Here is a 17,257-nt window from a genome sequence, read left to right on the forward strand (position 1 = left end):
TAGCAATCTTACTCACAGTTGTATGTGTACTATCATGTGTCCCTATTGTCTTACTGCTTTCCTTTTGCCTTTCTCTTTTAATTTCCTCAATTATCAGAATATTCTCTTGCTTGACTGTATTTTTCATGCTGTTTCAGCCAGACACCTACTCATTTACTTCATTACTGATGATATCTCTGAACATGAGCAGGAATCTATTCAAGTCTTAGATCTGTTCATAAACAGAATTCATTCATTAACAAACGTAAAATTGAAAAAAACTAAATCCTCTCATTGCACATTCCCTTTCTGACAAAACAGTGAGTCATGTTGAATCGTTTCTTATTCATGTTTAGTGTCTGCTATTCTGAAGAAGAAAAATAATCAGGCAAATTATTTCTGGTGTAAACACTGAGAAGCATTCTCAGTTGATTCCAGAAACAGATTGTCCTCAGAATATTTCCCCCAAATCCCATAGGACCATAATGTTCTTGTTGTGGGGAAAGAGTACTGAATATCCTGAGAGTCCTAAATATCAGAAAGACTTGAGGCCCTAAGGCAGTGGTCAGAAAACTATGGCCTCTGTGTCAAATCTGCCCCATGCCTGGCCTGTGTTTGCGGAGCTCTCAGCTAAGAATGATTTTTTACATTTTTAAATGATTGGAAAAAAATCAAAAGAAGAATAACATTTCATGACAGAAAAATTATGTCAAATTCAAATGTCATTGTCCGTAAGTAAAGTTCGATTAGAACACAGACGCTGTCATTTATTTATTATCTATGACTGCTTTTGTAGTGCTGAGTAGTTAAAAGAAAGATGTCATGGCCCACAAAGCTGAAAATATTCATTAACTAGCCCTCTACAGAAAAAGTTTACCAATCTCTACTTAAGGTCAAAGCTGAGGGAGGTGAGGTCTATAAAATCCTTGGTAGAGTCTATAGCCAGGGAAAACATGAGAACCAGTGCAGCCTCTCAGCCCTGAAAATCCATTGCTCTTCCTCCCTCAAACATTTAATCATTTCATTGCCTGTCACTAGTCTCAAGAATCTCGAGGTACACTTTTTGCTCTATCTATGATGTACTAGTTCACTTCAACTACACCAAAAAGTGGGGGTGGGGGTGGGGGGGTGGATTGGCTTAGGTATTTCCTCTACAAATCTTGGCAATGGATTTCTGGAAGTCCATGGAGGCTAAATTCTGAAGAGTTGGAGAAATCCAGGCATATCCATAGAAAACAAACCGAGATTCTTATATGTAAGACCTTTATTCATTGTATAATATCCTATCCACGTTAGTTTCAAGGGCAAAAGCCAAGCAGAAAGGTGAGTTCACTTCTCCCTGGCTGGTTCCATTTTCATCAGAAGTTTGTCTATGATGTCATGAGTTCCCCGGTAACTCTAAACTCTTCCTTTTATGTCCCTATACCAGTGAGACTGGAGTAAGCTTTAATCTTTACTTTTGACCTCTAACACTGTTAATTAGCAAATACCTCAGGGGTAAAAGTGGCAGTGAAAATGAATGTACTTCACTGTGTTTTCTGTTTTGTTTTAATTTTTTTTTTTTTTTTTTTTTTTTTTTAAGTTTCTGGTTGCCTTGGTTCCACACCAATGCTTAAAAATAGCTGTTTTATGTTTTTCTTTTTCAAAATTGTATCAGTTCTTATTGTTCTTCAGGATAGGAAGTATGTTCTGATGCAAACTACTTTATAATGTCATAAGTGGAATTATTTTTTTTTCTCTTTTTAAAATTACACAGCAGTTTTTCCTACTATATATAAGTTGTTTTCTACTAGGATTGTCAAACAATTAATCAGTCTGCTTCATTTCACCAAAAAGCAACCCTTAGGCTAGAAATCCTGGGCTGTCTTTATAGGAAAAGTTATGTTTTCACTGAGTGTCAAAGGGATGAAATTTACAATAGCAGAGACAACACAGTGTTACCTACATAAGAACAGAATTCTGTCTGGAGAAGATCTTTAGAACGTGGAATACCATTGAGAGATTGTATGAATCTGTGATGACTACTCATGTCTGAATTGCTATCTGGATGCCTTCAAATGCCCTTTCTATCATGTTTCCATGCAGATATTGAGCTCAGAGACAAAGTACCCAGAACCCACAAAATAGTCTTAAATGTATTAAAGAACTTGAATCCATATTAAAACCATCCAGAGAAGCAACTTGTGACTTTTGGTAATGGTGGAGTAAGATCCTAGTAGAAGATTCTCCCTCAGAAAACAACGGTAGAACCTGGAAAAATATGGAAAGGAATTACCTGAAGGCAATGGAGAATGAATGGAAGCAGGCCAACTGGAGTGGGCAGTGTACTCTCAGAGGAGAGGAGTGGTGGAAAGTAAAGTCTCCATTTCTGTGACTCTTGGTTTGTATCTAACTGCCATCTGAGCTGCCACCCAATAATAAGAGCCCAGTGGAAAAAAACTGCATTCTTTCTGACTATAAAAGCAAGAAAACTGAGATTGGGAAATTGCTACTGAATAGAATTGGGGACATCCAAGATAGAAAAGAGCTAGAGAAAAGATCTCCATATTCTGTCCAACTACATCTCTGAGTGAACCCTGAACACACATGTGCAGAACAGAATCGCACCAGTTTCACCAAAGATAAATATCTAAAATGAGAGCACAGCTGCTACTCAAGAAACAGAATTTTCAATTAAAGCCCATCTAGAAAAATTACCTGCTAAAACAGAGGAAAAAAGAATTCATCAGAGAAAAATGGCAGAATCTAGAATCTTACATTCGTAATGTCTAAGATACAAACCAAGAAAATAGAACACATGCTCAAAAGGAAAGAAAATCAGCCCAATCTAACTATGAGATAAACCTCTATGAAGGAAAACAAAATAGACTCTTAAAGAATAGAAATTTCAGTAGTGAAGAGGAAATCTTAGCAGAAAAAATAGAAACAATAAAAAATGGAAATTCTAGAAGAGAAAAATACAAATATGTAGTAAAAAAAAAAAAAGTTGTGCAGATTTAACAACTGAATGGAGATGACAGAAGAAAGACTAATTCAACTTGACTATACAACAATAGGGATACTCAAGGTGAGAGGTAGAAAGAACAATGACTGAAAGTTTTCAAAGACTCGGAGAGATGTTACATTGTATCAGATGGTCCAAGATACATCTGATTGAAATCCCAGAAAGAAAGGAGAGAGAAATGAGACAGAAAAATACTTGAAGAAATAACAGCCAGAAAATGCCCAATTGTGATGAATGACAGAAATGTTCATATGCAAGATGCTCAACGAACACCAAGCAGAATAAACACAAAGAAGCTCGCACCAAAACACATCATAGTCACACTGTTGACAAAGAGCAGCAAGAGAAAAATGGTACATTATATACCAAGGAACAGCACCCTGATTTCACTGACTTCTCAACAGAAAACGTGGATTCCAGAAGAGAATGAAACATCTTTAAAATGCTCAACCCAGTTGGAAAAAAAGTTTCAATCCAGAACGCAAAACAAAAATGTGTCTCTAGAATAAAGGTAAAATAAAGGTAATTTCAAATAAATAAAACTAAGAGGATTTATTGCTGGTTGACGTGCACTACCAGAAATGTTGAAAGAACTTCATTAGTCGGAATGGAAATGATACCAGACAGGAACCTGGATCCTCAGAAAAACAATGAAAAGCATTGATGGACAATGGTAAATACGTACATAAAAGTAAAAGACATTCTTTCCCTTTAATTTTTTTCTCTTAATTTCATACATGTGTTTAAAACAAAAATTATAATGCTGTCTTGTGGGGTTTATAGTGTATATAAATGTAATACACATAACAGCATAATATAAACCAGAAGTTAGCAAATATTTCAATAAAGGTCCACATAGTAGATATTTTAGGCTTTGTGGGCCAAACAGTCTCCATCTGTTCCAGTTTGCTAATGCTGCCGTGTTGCAAAACACCAGAAATGGATTGGCTTTTATAAAGGGGGTTTATTTGGTTACATAGTTACAGTCTTAAGGCCATAAAGTGTTCAAGGTAACACATCGACAATCGGGTACCTTCACTGGAGGATGGCCATTGGCGTCTGGAAAACCTCTGTTAGCTGGGAAGGTATGTGGCTGGCGTCCGCTTGCTCCCAGATTGTGTTTCAAAATGGCATTCTCCAAAATGTTGCTTTGGGGAAGTTTTGTCCTCTCTTAGCTGCAACTCCTCTTCAAAATGTCCCTCTTAGCTTCTCTGAGTTCTCCCTGTCAGCTCGTTTATATGGCTCCATTGATTCAATTCAGACCTACCCTGAATGGGTGGGGTAACACCTCCATGGAAATTATCCAATCAGAGGTCTTGCCCACAGTTGATTGAGTCACATCTCCATGGAAACACCCAATCAATAGGTTCCAACCTAATCAATACTAATAAGTCTTCCCCCCACAAGACTGCACCAAAGATAATAGTGTTTTGGAGGACATAATACACCCAAACTGGCACAATCATATATTATCTATATATATACACACATATATGTTTGTGTGTGTGTGTGTGTGCGTGCGTATGATCCAAACAAGGCTGGAACATAGCACCAAGCTTAAAAGCCCCAGCAACAACATTACACAAACCTATGTTCAAATCAAATTCTGGCTTTGCTGAGTACCAGCTGGGTGACCTTGGACAAAACTGGCTTTGGCCTTTAAGTCCTCATTTGAAAAGTAAGAATAATATTTCTATCTCCAGGGCTTATGAAGAATAATTAAGATAATATTTGCTACAGCATTTGCCACATGAAAAGCAGTCCTATTAGCATTATTTTTATTTTCAAGGGTGTCAAAGGAAAAGGTGCAGCATAAGTGCTGGATGCTAAAATAATTTAACAAAATGGGAGGGGAGGAAGGAGAGATGATGACATATGAAATGGAGAGAAATCAAAGAAAAACCTGACTTGCTTCACTATTTTACCTTGATCTGGCTCTTTCTGATGGTTTTCTCAACTCCAGTCAGGAAACACATCAAAATAGTGAGCCACTCCTTTCAGACCAGGTGGAATCCATCTAAGTGAGCCATTGTTTGAGAGAACACACAGAGAAGGAGACTTTCACTGTTGACTTGTACATCCATGATTCTATCTGATTTTCCACCTGTTGCAAATCCAGATGCTTTCTGACAGGCACCCAAGAAGAATGAAGTCAATGATATAGTTCTTCAATATTTTAAATTTAATTTTGCTGTTCATGGATGGCTTTCTTTATCTTTCATTTTGGTGAAGGGATTTGATTACCCCAAAGTGTCATATGAAGTAATGAATGATGATTTAAAGGAATACATGGGTTACAATTAGCCCTTGTGAGTCTTTGTCTTATAATCCTGTATATATCATTCTAGATTTCTGCAATGCATCGTAATAGCTGGCATTGAGGGAAAACAATAATAATAAATGTACATAATAATAAAATGGCATAGTTAATGTATTGGGGTTTTATGAATTATACTGTTTCTTAATGCAGCCAATTCATTTTGTGACTAACATCAAAAAAAGAGGAAATTAGCAGCTGAACAGAGCTACTCAGCCATCATCCTGATCAATGATCACTTAAGAAGCTCCCAGGGCCTACACTAAGATGATTCTTTCCAGGTGATAATTTTCTCAGCCTATTTGCTCCTTTCTCCCACTGCTATTCCTTCTTCCTTACTATCTGCTTGGTCTATCATTCTCCTCTTCTCTCTCCTGTGCAGATCTAATTGCCTATTATGAGCTTGTCTCTTCTTGGTCACACAGACTTAACTAGACAAAGTAATGAAATGATATTCTTGCCTCTCTGGACTTACAATCTTGTCATGTAAGTCAGTGAAATGACAAACTGAGATCAATTACAGGCATAGTATTTGGTAATTTTAAATGATATATGAAACAGAGTAAGCATGGATTGATTTTTATATCCTACTTTGATTCTACTGGGCTGCAAATTGTGATAAAATTTATTTAGAATAGAAAACTAGAGGTAGGTGAGTTGAAACTCACAGAAATATGTCTCTTTTGAAGCATTTTACCCATCACTTGTTCCTCAGAGATGCTTTCAAAATCAAATTATATCATTCAGAACCTCATGTGTTGGAGGTTTATACTTACAGTGTTTTAACTGCCTAGTCCCATATATGCAAATATTTACTTCAGGATTTTTATAATTATAATATCCCAGAACTTCAGCTCTAGATCTAGAAGTGAGCCTAGAATTAATCATGTTAAGCCCAAGCTCTTTATTTTGTAAATAAAAAAGAACTGAGCCTTACAGAGGTAAAGAGGTTAACCCAAAAATTGCAATGTTACATAACAATAGAGCAAAAGATTGAATCTGGGTTTCCAGAGCTCCATTTTAATACTCCCCACTCAGACTCTACAATCCAGAACAATCTTCTACATAGTGGAGAATCTCATGAATAATAATCATGAAGGATGGAAGGAACCAGTTTTCTTGAATACAAATAGGAGCCCATTCTTATAACTTAATGGTTTACATGATTTTCAGAAAAAAGGGATTTTCCATTTCTATGGCATGCATAGAAAATATAGCCCAGATGAGTGCTGAATATTTTAAAAATAAAATGTGACTGGAGAAGAAAAAAAGTAGAATAGTGAAAGAGTGAGTCTCATAAATACAGAGTCTGGGAATCTTAAAGAATATCTCAAATTGGTTGAGACTGAGAAGAATTGCAAGTTTCTAGATATTGATATTCTGTTGGTGTTCACTAATAACTGAGATCTGTACTGTTGAAACGCATGTTCTTGGCATTACTATGATGCAGTTAAATTATATCATTTTAATCAAATCCTGGACCCTAGTGGCCCTGTCCACACCCCTGAGCCCCACGCAGTTCCAGTACTAAAGAAAGCTATACTGGACACAGCAGGAGACTAGTAGCAGAGGGAGGGCAAGGAGCATACAAAAAGGAACTGCCTCACCATTTCAGGGTTCATTGTTACCAAGCTTTGAACAGAAAGACCTTCCTAAGTCACTTGCACAGTCCATGGCCCATGGCTGCTCAATAAATAGTTCTTGAACAAGTGAATGAGTAATGAATTAATGAATTGTCTCTTGCAGAATACCCTTAGTTTGAAACTACATCTGCAGATACCAACCCAACTGAACATTTGTGTTGATACATTAAGCTCCATACCATTTGTAAAGGAAAAAGATTCTGGCCACAAATTTCTCATCCTCTGTAGCCTCATATTGAAAATGAGACACAACCCATATCTGTACTTGAAAGAAGAAAATAATTATTTTTTTAAAAAATTCAACGCACTTATTTTTGTAAACACATTCTGCACATGCCAGTGGGGGTGGATTCTCCAAAGAGAGTGGGGGCAAAATCTTGACATCAGTTATAGCTTCAACCTCCCCATGCCTCAGGAAAAAAGTCCTTTTCCTATCATCTCAGGACAGTTGTGCCAAGAGGAGTTCTCCCTAGTGCAGAGAGACATAGTATACACCATATTACCTGTGTTGTGGTGGCAACGCATCACCTCAGGTACTGTCCTGTGGAAGTGGCTCACAGGCTTGGACTGCAGGGTGCACCTGCTCTCATCATGGCTCTTCAGTCTGCAAGGCCATGTCGGGGTATCCGCTTGGCAGCCATGAGAATATCTGAGGTATGGCACTGTGGGATTGAATGTGGCAACTGCCACACTCAGTATTGTCAGCACTGGTGAGAGGGAAGGCATCACTTGTTTGGAACTGGAGGCAGGGAGAAGCTCTGCCTACACCAATGGAAGAAGAAACCAAGGGCTAACAGCTCTAGCAGGTAAAGTTCTCAAGGCACTTTTTTTAAAAGAAGAAGTTGACTCTGTCGTAGATAAATTCAGACAAAGACTAGTGTGTGTAGGTGTGCCTACGTGTGTGTACATTTGTTAGCATTATTTCATCCCATATTCTTTGTTTTTTTACCATTCAGGTTAGCAGGGCTTGGAGACATATATGGAAAACTCAGATTAACTGAAAATACCTAGTAATTCATTTCTCCAGTCTATAAGTAATGGATGCTTCAGTAGTTGATTCTGTATATGTAGTGTATCTTTTCTATGAGTATATCTCTAGATGGGATAAAGTGACTTTTATTTTTCCTAATATATTTTGATCCAAAAATCTTTAAAAGCCCTGATTTAAAAAAATTCAGCCTGAATCATTAAAAAACATGAAAGGAAACCTTCTCTTGTCCTATAGAGGCTTACTAATAGACTACTGCTAAGGAAGGAGATTGCACTGTACGCTCAAACATTTTCAGAATGTGATCACTTGATATGAACTGTTTATGTCAAGGACTTAAAAACAGTAGCTTAGTAATCATTGAGGAAAACCATTCTCCAATTCTTGTGGTTTTAGTGATCTATGTTCTTCCTCAGTACTCTACTTTTTTGTTGCAACAATACAAGAACTCCCCACACTTTGGCACTAAAGAAAGAGACTTAGTCAAAGCAATAGCCAAAAATATTTTTAACGTTAGGAGAGGGAATATATATGTAAGGCACTATGCAGCAAAGCAAAAAATACTGCTATTACAAGAGAACTCTAATCAAAGTACTATAAAGTACAGATGGAATACTTTATTTTAATTGGTAGCTTAAGAAAAGTTGTATGGTGAAGTGGCATTTAAATTGGGCTTTGAACAATTTGTTTCATTTTAACAAGAAAAAACAACTAGAGGTTGCATATTAGCCTGTAGGAGTAGTATACAGAAAGGTTTGTAGGCATGAGCATTTTTCCTCTGTTTAGGAACATATTGAAGACCAGAGTGGTTGGAATGTGAAGTATAGAGAAGAAGAAGGATTATAAGATGCACTTTTGCATCCAAAGCCATTCCTCAGGCTTTGCTTCCAATTCTGATCTATGTTATGGGAAAGTTGACCTCTGCAGACCACTTTTTCCAGGCTCCCACCTCAACTGGTTATGACCAGGTTTCCCCTTTGAGAGATACTGCCCAAAAGTAACCGAGATGTTAGGCAATGTCTGCTCCTCTCCTCTCACTCTCTTGAGTATGATCTCTGGCAGCATCTGTCTTAGTTTGAACCAGGCTGCTATGACAAATACCACAGAATGGCTTAATCAACGAGAATTTATTATCTAACATTTTGAGGACTAGAATTCCAATATCAAGGTCTTGATAGGTTATGCTTTCTCCCAGAGCTTGGCTTGCATCTCTGCCTTCTTCACATGGTGATCTGCCGCACTCTCTCACTTCTTCAGGAAAATCCACTATGAATTTAATTCAACCAAAGAGTTGAGATTCTTTGTTCTGGTAACACGACCTTTTCACACTGCGCTTTCAGCCCTAAAGGTGGTTGCAGGAAACCTAATGAGTTGTTTCTCACCTTTCCCATCACTTGTGTAACCAAACTTTGTTTTTGCTTAAAAGACCTGGAGTTGCTTCTATTTCCTACCTCAAATCGGGTGAATACAGATGATCATTAAACTGTTTAATAAAAGGGGTAATGGCTTCAATTCCACCTCTCTTTGCCTTTTCCTGCTTTAGACCTCTACATTTAAAACTACTTGTTTTTGTTGTATTTTCAATTGGCTTTTAATGAGGCAGGTTCACATTCTATCAGCTCTCTTATGCTTTCTAGTCACGTCATTTAATCTCTGGAACATTATTGAACCTCTATTATGTGCCAGAAACTATGCTAATTGAACCCCTGCCCTCCAGCCATGTAACTAAATAATTAACACATAATGTGATACTGCTTGAATCAATCAGAATGCAATGACAGAGAACTCAATTCCTAGTGGTAGAAGGGAATAGGGGGAGAAAAATCATAGAAGGAAGGCCAAGGAAAGATAAATAATGATGATAAGCATTTATTTAGTGCTTACTGAGTTCCAGACACTTTTTGAATAGTGTTTTATATATATATACTATCTCATGTAATCCTCAAAATAAATAACTCTCCCAGATAGGTACCAAAATTAGCCCCATTTACTAGAAAATAGAAATTAAGTAATGGCCCCAAGGTAGAGGCAAGCTTCAATCATATTGTATGTACTCTGATTCCAGCATCCAAACTCTTAACAACTTCTCTTTAATAACCTGTGCCTTCACACACATATTTACAAACACACACACGCATACGCACACACCACAATTATTTTCATCTGAGCTTTGAAGGTTGATAAGATAAGAAGTAGAGAAAAGTTTTCCTAAGTTGAAAGAATAATACGAACAAAGGCATAGAGTCAAGGGCATGCATAAATATGTCCAGGAAGAGGAAGTCACTCAGTGGAGCTCTTGTTTTTTTTGAGATCAAATGTGTCCATATTAGGAGAGCCTGGTATTGCATTCTAAGTAGTTTGGACTTAATACTATGTAATTGAATCCATGGTAGGTTTCTGTGGACAAAGTTTTAGCAAGGAAGTAGGCATATTTTCATATTTTATAGCAATTTGCTCTTGTAACCAATTTGCAAATTTTTGATCATACAGGATAATCCCAAGTAAACAATACATTAATACTGAGGAAATGTGGCATTTGAAGCATCATGTTTCCCATGTTCCACAAGACTTGTACAAATTAAGCTTGTTTAAAAGTGGGTTCAAAACTCCGTTTCTCAGAAGCAATTATATGTGGGGATCACATTTATAAAACATAAAATCATGAAGCTTATGTATTAGTCGGTCATCATAAGCCTTGAGTATTGTACAAATTCCTATTCTGCATGTTGACAAATGTGTTAAAATTGGATACATTAATTCTAGTTTAAAATGCAGTTGTGTGTGAATCATAGGTATGATATAATGCAACCTATAACAAAATGTAACAAAGCATTTCCAAATGCTATTACATATTAAGTACAAGAATAAAATTATCTTCCATTTAAATATTGCATTTCTTTACGAATTAACAGATTTCTAAAATTTTCTGTTATAATTTTTTATCACAGCCTTACCTGTTTTTATCTTAGCTACAGAATTCTATCACAGAATTATCTCCATTTTGTAAAGCATAAGCCACTAGGGGGCAGACATGACCAAGTCATTTAATAAATTCTTATTTGCTACTTTTAAATTTGAATTTGAGTTATAGCATGCTCTTGAAGCCAAAGGTGTATTTCCTCTAAAACTACATACTTGAACAAGCGAAACAAAATGATAATGCAACTTTCAGTCTCTGTGATTTTCTTATGTAGCCACCAGGTCAAAGTTTTATCTTTTTCTATCACAATAAAATTAAAGTTATGATGGAAAGGCAGTCTGTTGCTCTATAGGACTGGCAATTTCCTTCAGCACCTGAGTCTGTGTTTCTAAGTGTAAATATTGTGATACATCAGTTATTTATATTATCTAATGTAATTCTTACAACATGCCTCTGAAGAAAGTACTGTTTTTTGCTTTATTAGAGAAGTCATGAGTTTATAGAACAATCGTGCATAAAATACTGGATTCCCATACACAACCCTATTTTTGACACCTTGCATTGGTGTGGCACATCTGTTACAATTGATGAGAGCACATTTTTGTAATTGTACGATTAACTATATCTCATGGTTTAACTTGGGGTTCACTGTGTAATATACATCCATGGATTTTTCTTTAATTTTTATTCTGTTACCATAGATATAATCTAACATTTCCCCTTTTAATCACATCCAGATATATATTTCAGTACTGCTAATTACATTCACAATGTTGTGCTTCCATCACCACCATCCATTACCAAAATACTTCCATCATTCCAAACAGGAATCCTTACATTTTAAGCCTTAACTTTCCATTCCCTATCCCTACTCCAGCCCCTGGTAGCCTATATTCTAGATTCTGACTCTATGAGTTTGCTTATTTAATTATTTCAAATCAGTGAGATCATACTATATATGTCCTTTGTGTCTGGCTTATTTCCCTCAACATGATGTCTTTAAGGTTCATCCATGTTTTTGCATCTGTCAGAACTTCATTCCTTTTCATGGCTGAATATTCCATTGTATGTTTAGACCACATTTTATTTATCCATTCATCAGTTAATGGATACTTGGGTGGTTTCCATCTTTTGAAAATTGTGAATAATGCTGCTATGAACATAAGGGTGCAAATATCTGTTTGAATCCCTGCTTTCATTTTTTTTTTTTTTTTTTTTTTTTTTTCAGTATATCCTAGTAGGGGGATTGCTGGGTCATTTCTGAGGAACTGCAAAACTGTCTTCCACAGCAGCTGCACCATTTTGCATTGCCACCAGCAATGAATGAGCACTCCTATTTCTCCGTGTCACCTCCAGCACTTGTTATTTTCCATTTTTTTTTTAATAGCAGCCATTCTAATGGGTATGAAATGGTATCTCCTTGTGGTTTTGATTTGCACTTCCTTGATGGCTAATGATGGTGAGCATCTTCTCATGTGCTTTTCTGGCCATTTGTGTATCTTGTTTGGAGATATTCAAGTCTTTTGGCCTTTTTTTTAATTGGGCTGTTTGTCTTCTTGTTAAGTTGAAGGATTTCTTTATACATTCTGGATATGAAGCATTTATCAGATACATGGTTTCCAAATATGCTCTCCCATGGGGTAGGTTTCCATTTTACTTTCATGATAAAGTCCTCTGAGGCAGAAGAGTTTTTAGTTTTAATGAGGTCTCATTTATCTATTTTTTTCTTTTGTTGCTTGTGATTATTATCATCCCCATCTTACAGATGGAGAAATTAAATCAAGACTTTTAGGAGATCATATATCATGTGGCAGAAAAAAGGACTCAGGCCCACTTTAGTCTAATTTCAACTTTTGTGCATTCTATTGCTTCTCATTTTTCCTGTTTTAATTATGAACCATATAATACATGCAGAAAGGGACATAACTATATATGTGTGTGCAATTTAAAAACAGTGGTAAATCAAATTACAATTCACCACCACCTGGTTCAACATAAAAGACATTACCAGACTCCGCAGAAGCATTTCATATGAGCCCCTCACTGACTATAGTCCCTCCCTTTGAAAGCTTATCACCAGCTTCACTTTTGTGGCCATCATTCCCCTTTTCTTTAGAATTTTGTAAGCTTTATGCAAATCTAATCATAATTTTATAATATATCTAGTATTTCATGTCTTGCTTCTTTTGGTTATTATTGTATTTTTACAATTCATCTATGATGTAGTCTTTAGCTATAGTTCTTTAATTTTCATTGCTAAATGGTATTCCATTGCAATATACTACAATATAATTTATTATCCATTCTACCATTGATGCATATGTAGGTTGTATTCATTTTGGGATATGCTGGGTATGCCACTACCAAAATTCTTAATCATGTCTTGGTGCACATGTACAAAATTTCCCTAAGATATATAACTGAGAACCAAATTGCTAGGTTATAGGGCCTTTAACAAACTGTGGTCTCTCCATACAATGGAAAACTACTCAGCAATAAAAGAAAAGAACTATTGATACATACAAAACAAATATAAATATCAAAATCTTTATGCTGAGTAAAAGAAGCCAGACATAAAAGAATACATTCTGTATGATTGATTCCACATATAAAAATTCTAAAAAAGTGCAAACTGATTTATTAGTGACAGAATGTAGACAAGTGGTTGACTGGAAAATGGGGTAAAAGTAGGGAATGAAGGAATAGATTACAAGGGTCACTATGAAATTTGGGGTGGAGGCTGATGTAAAGGTTTATCTTAATTGTGGAGGTGGCTTCACAGATGTATTTATATGTCAAAACATCAAATTTATACTTTCAATATGTGCAATTTATGATATTAATATAAATAAAATATAAGCATTAAATTATTTAATTTGGATTTTGTTGATTACTAAGGTTTAGAGCATTTTTCATTGGTTAATGGGCATATGAATGTCCTCTTTTATAGAGTAGCTACTTAAATCTTCTGTCCTTTTGTCTTTTATCATTTATTTTTCTTCTAGATTTGTAGGAGTTCTTTATACACCTTTTTTTTAAAAAATCTCAATTTTATTGAGATGTATTCATATACCATACAATCATCCATAGTGTAAACAACTGTTCACAGTACCATCATACTGTGCATTCATCACCACAATGAATTCTTTATGTATCTTTTTCACAGTTATATATAGCTTTATAGTTAGATAATAGCTTTATATATATGTAGTTATATACAGCTTTATAGTTATATATAGCTGTTTCACAGTTATACATCCTTTCCAACCCACTGCCAATAAACAACTATTTAAGGGGGGAAAATATGTGCATTCTCTTAAAGGAGTTTTTAACATAAAAATTATTTTTTTCAATATAGTTGGCATGTTTTCCTCTTTTGTGGTTAGCCTTTATGTCATGTTTAAGAAATATTTCTTTACCCCCAAGGTCATAAAGATATCTCTTTCTATTTTATCTTCTAAAAGCCTTTTAGCATTTAGCTCTTTAGTCCACCTGGAATTGACTTTGGTATAATAGTGAGAGAAAGGGTTTAGTTTTAATTATTTTTTCTATATGGATCATCAGTTTACCTGGCACCATTTATGAATATCTTTTTGTTCCTCACTCATCTGCAATGCTATCTCTATCACATTGAAAATGTCCTTATATGTTCGAGTCTGTTTCAAGACTCTTTATTCTGTTCCATCGATTTATTGATGCACTCCAAGTCATGTTCTCTTAATTAATATGTCTCTTCACACCTGTTTTCCTACATTGTTCTTTAAAAACATCTTGGCTATTTTTGGTCGTGTGTGTAAACTTTAAAATAACTATGTCAACTACGTCATGAAACTGTATTCAGACTATATTTCAAAATTGAAATTGTCTATTCCTATCACAGAATGTTTATTATTGTACAAATTTGGGCACACCACAAATATTATATGAGTCATATCCATGCAGCTATAAATCAGAAAAGCCTTAAAACAATGAGTATTTTACCCATAGGAAAATATTAGTTCTTTCCGTTAACATTAGGATAATAAAAGAATGTCAGACTCTAAGACATACAGCTGTGCTTCAGTTGTTCCTGGTGTTTTTGAGAAGTGATTGCTTAACTGGCCTTGTACTTTGATAAGCCCACAGGAATGTTCTGAGTTTGCTACATTAAGCTTGGAACAGAATTGTACTGTGGAGCCGAACATGATATCCCATCCAAGAGAATTTGCTTATTGACTGCTGCTTTTCTGGTCATTCCACACTTGGGATGTAAATAATTATGAGAAATGAGGCTGAATCTGTATATAACCTCAATTCAAGGAAGTCATCAGCTATGTAAGCTCTTTACCTTTTATACGTAGCCAGTCTCACAGCTTCTTAATCTCTGAGGTAGCTGTAGTTCATCAATACTGGTTACTCGTTACTCAATAACATATGCTTGGTCTATTTCAGAGTCCCTTGAACAGATTCTCACCTATCTTGTATCCTGCATTATTTGCAAAGAAAATTAACCAATGGCCAATTTCTCAGGTGACCCTAAAACTACAGGAAAGGTAACACTACCAGCTGTAAATTTTTCTTTTCCTGAATTTTGTGAATATATCCTTGGTACATATTCCTAAAATACTTTATTATAATTTTTATGAAAGCAACTTCAGTGATGTTTGATACACTAAAGTAGAAATTCTAAAACACTGAAGACTACCAAAGTCCATTATCATTAAATACGGAGTTGTAATTTCATCAGCAAAATATGTTTACTACAAACATACACCTCACAAGTATTTTGATATTCCCTTACCAGGTGGACTGTTTTACTTTTCCTTTATCCATTATTACTTGCATATTTTTAGAGGTATTAAGAGATGTTCAACTACACATATAACTTTTCCAAATAAAATTTACTTCTTGAAAATTTAGTCTCTGTAGACAATGTATTAAATGGGGGGAGAGGTCAATTCATCTTGGAGGGTCATTATGTAGGTTTTGTTTTCATTTACATCTATAAATAGGCCTGCATATCCTTTATTACACTATATGTCTATGGTAGAAAGTTTTTAATGGTGCTTAGCACACCACACATTAATAATCATAGTAGTCATTTCACTACCGTTCCCAAAAAAAACACTATTTTTCTGTATACCATTTATTTTCCTGCAACCAGGATGGTTGCCAGTGGCCACTGCTCAGTAAATTTTGGATAACATCTGGTCTGAGGGGAAAAACATATGCCAGCAATCAAAGCTTAAGACCTTACTAATAGAGGCTTCTAGCTAGCATCTGCTTTCCATAAGGAAGAAACGGTTGAATTTTAATCTGTCTAATCTCAACTAGATTTACCATGGGGAATGTGACCGTGTCTTAAAGTTTGGCACTTAGATCATGAGGAAATAGCAGTAAAAACTGCATTCCCAATGATGGCTGGCCATAAGTTGGCTGGCCTTAGTGTTTCCATACTAAGCCTAAGCCTCTGATGCACCCAGCTCCTTCTCTGCCTCCCTCCCTCCCTTCCTATAAATTTGAAATACTGTAGCTTCATCATCTTTCCAGGTACCCTCCTGGCACAGACAAGTTTCCTGGGAGAGAACTCCCTCTGGTGTTCCCATCTGGGTTAAAATTCCTTCTCAAAATGGTGGCAAGCCTTCAGAAAAGCCATCTGTACTTGACTCAACATATCAAATCCAGTTCCCAAGGCTTCAAAATCCCTCTTGATGTGTTGGGGCTGGTTTTAGCTAAGCCACTACAAGTGTAGTTGCCACTGAATGCTTGTGCTATGAGGGCTATTTAAATATATAGTGGACACCCAAACTCTTGGTCCCCAAGGTGATGATTATCAAATGAACATATATAACTCCTAGATGCAGTTCAATTTAACATGTATAAGTCTTCCCATATCATCATTTTCAAAACTTTGAGAGGTAAATCCATCAGTGATGTTTGGTCACAATATCAGGCAATTGCTCACTCTCTTGGTCACCATTGTGATTTCTTGAATGCCCTGTTTGCTTAAATTTCCTTTCATATTCACATCTGGTTTAGTTAAAAGAGCAAAGGAGACTCTGACCTACTGGAAATGTGCATAGTGGCACATTTCCTTTAATAGCAGTACCTGGATGAGAATCACAATATATCTAGTCCATTTCAAAGGTAGGATTTTTTTGAAGTCTACAATATAAATCAATATAATAACTAACAAAATGTGACTCAATTGAAAATTCCAACTAGCCAATATTGAGGTGAACGATCAGGGTAGTCGATATATTTTCTGTAAATAACCAAATAAAAGTTCTGAGTCAATCTGATAACTTGCCCTCAGTCCCATTCTCCTTCTCAGAGGAAAAAAATCCAGGACTTTCTCCCTTAGCTGGCCATTACTTGGTTCCATATCCAAGAGAAACAGTTAAGAGTATTTTTCTGTCACTCCTGA

At 35.8% G+C, this 17,257-nt stretch overlaps 1 protein-coding gene across 2 annotated transcripts in view; it reads right to left on the reverse strand.

Annotated features, from left to right (window-relative positions):
- Nucleotides 1–17,257, reverse strand: part of IFI44 (interferon induced protein 44) — a 49,530-nt gene that overhangs the window by 5,732 nt on the left and 26,541 nt on the right. Inside the window, exon 10 of one of the 2 annotated variants that reach the window (XR_005215333.1) lies at nt 8,532–9,273. The exons of the other annotated variant lie outside the window; for it this stretch is intronic. The gene's annotated coding sequence lies outside the window, so the exon portion shown is untranslated. Of the gene's footprint in view, nt 1–8,531; nt 9,274–17,257 lie in introns of those variants that run through there. 2 annotated transcript variants of the gene reach the window in all.

The sequence above is a fragment of the Choloepus didactylus genome, chromosome 2 (assembly GCF_015220235.1).
Source record: "Choloepus didactylus isolate mChoDid1 chromosome 2, mChoDid1.pri, whole genome shotgun sequence".
Lineage (NCBI taxonomy): Eukaryota > Metazoa > Chordata > Mammalia > Pilosa > Megalonychidae > Choloepus > Choloepus didactylus.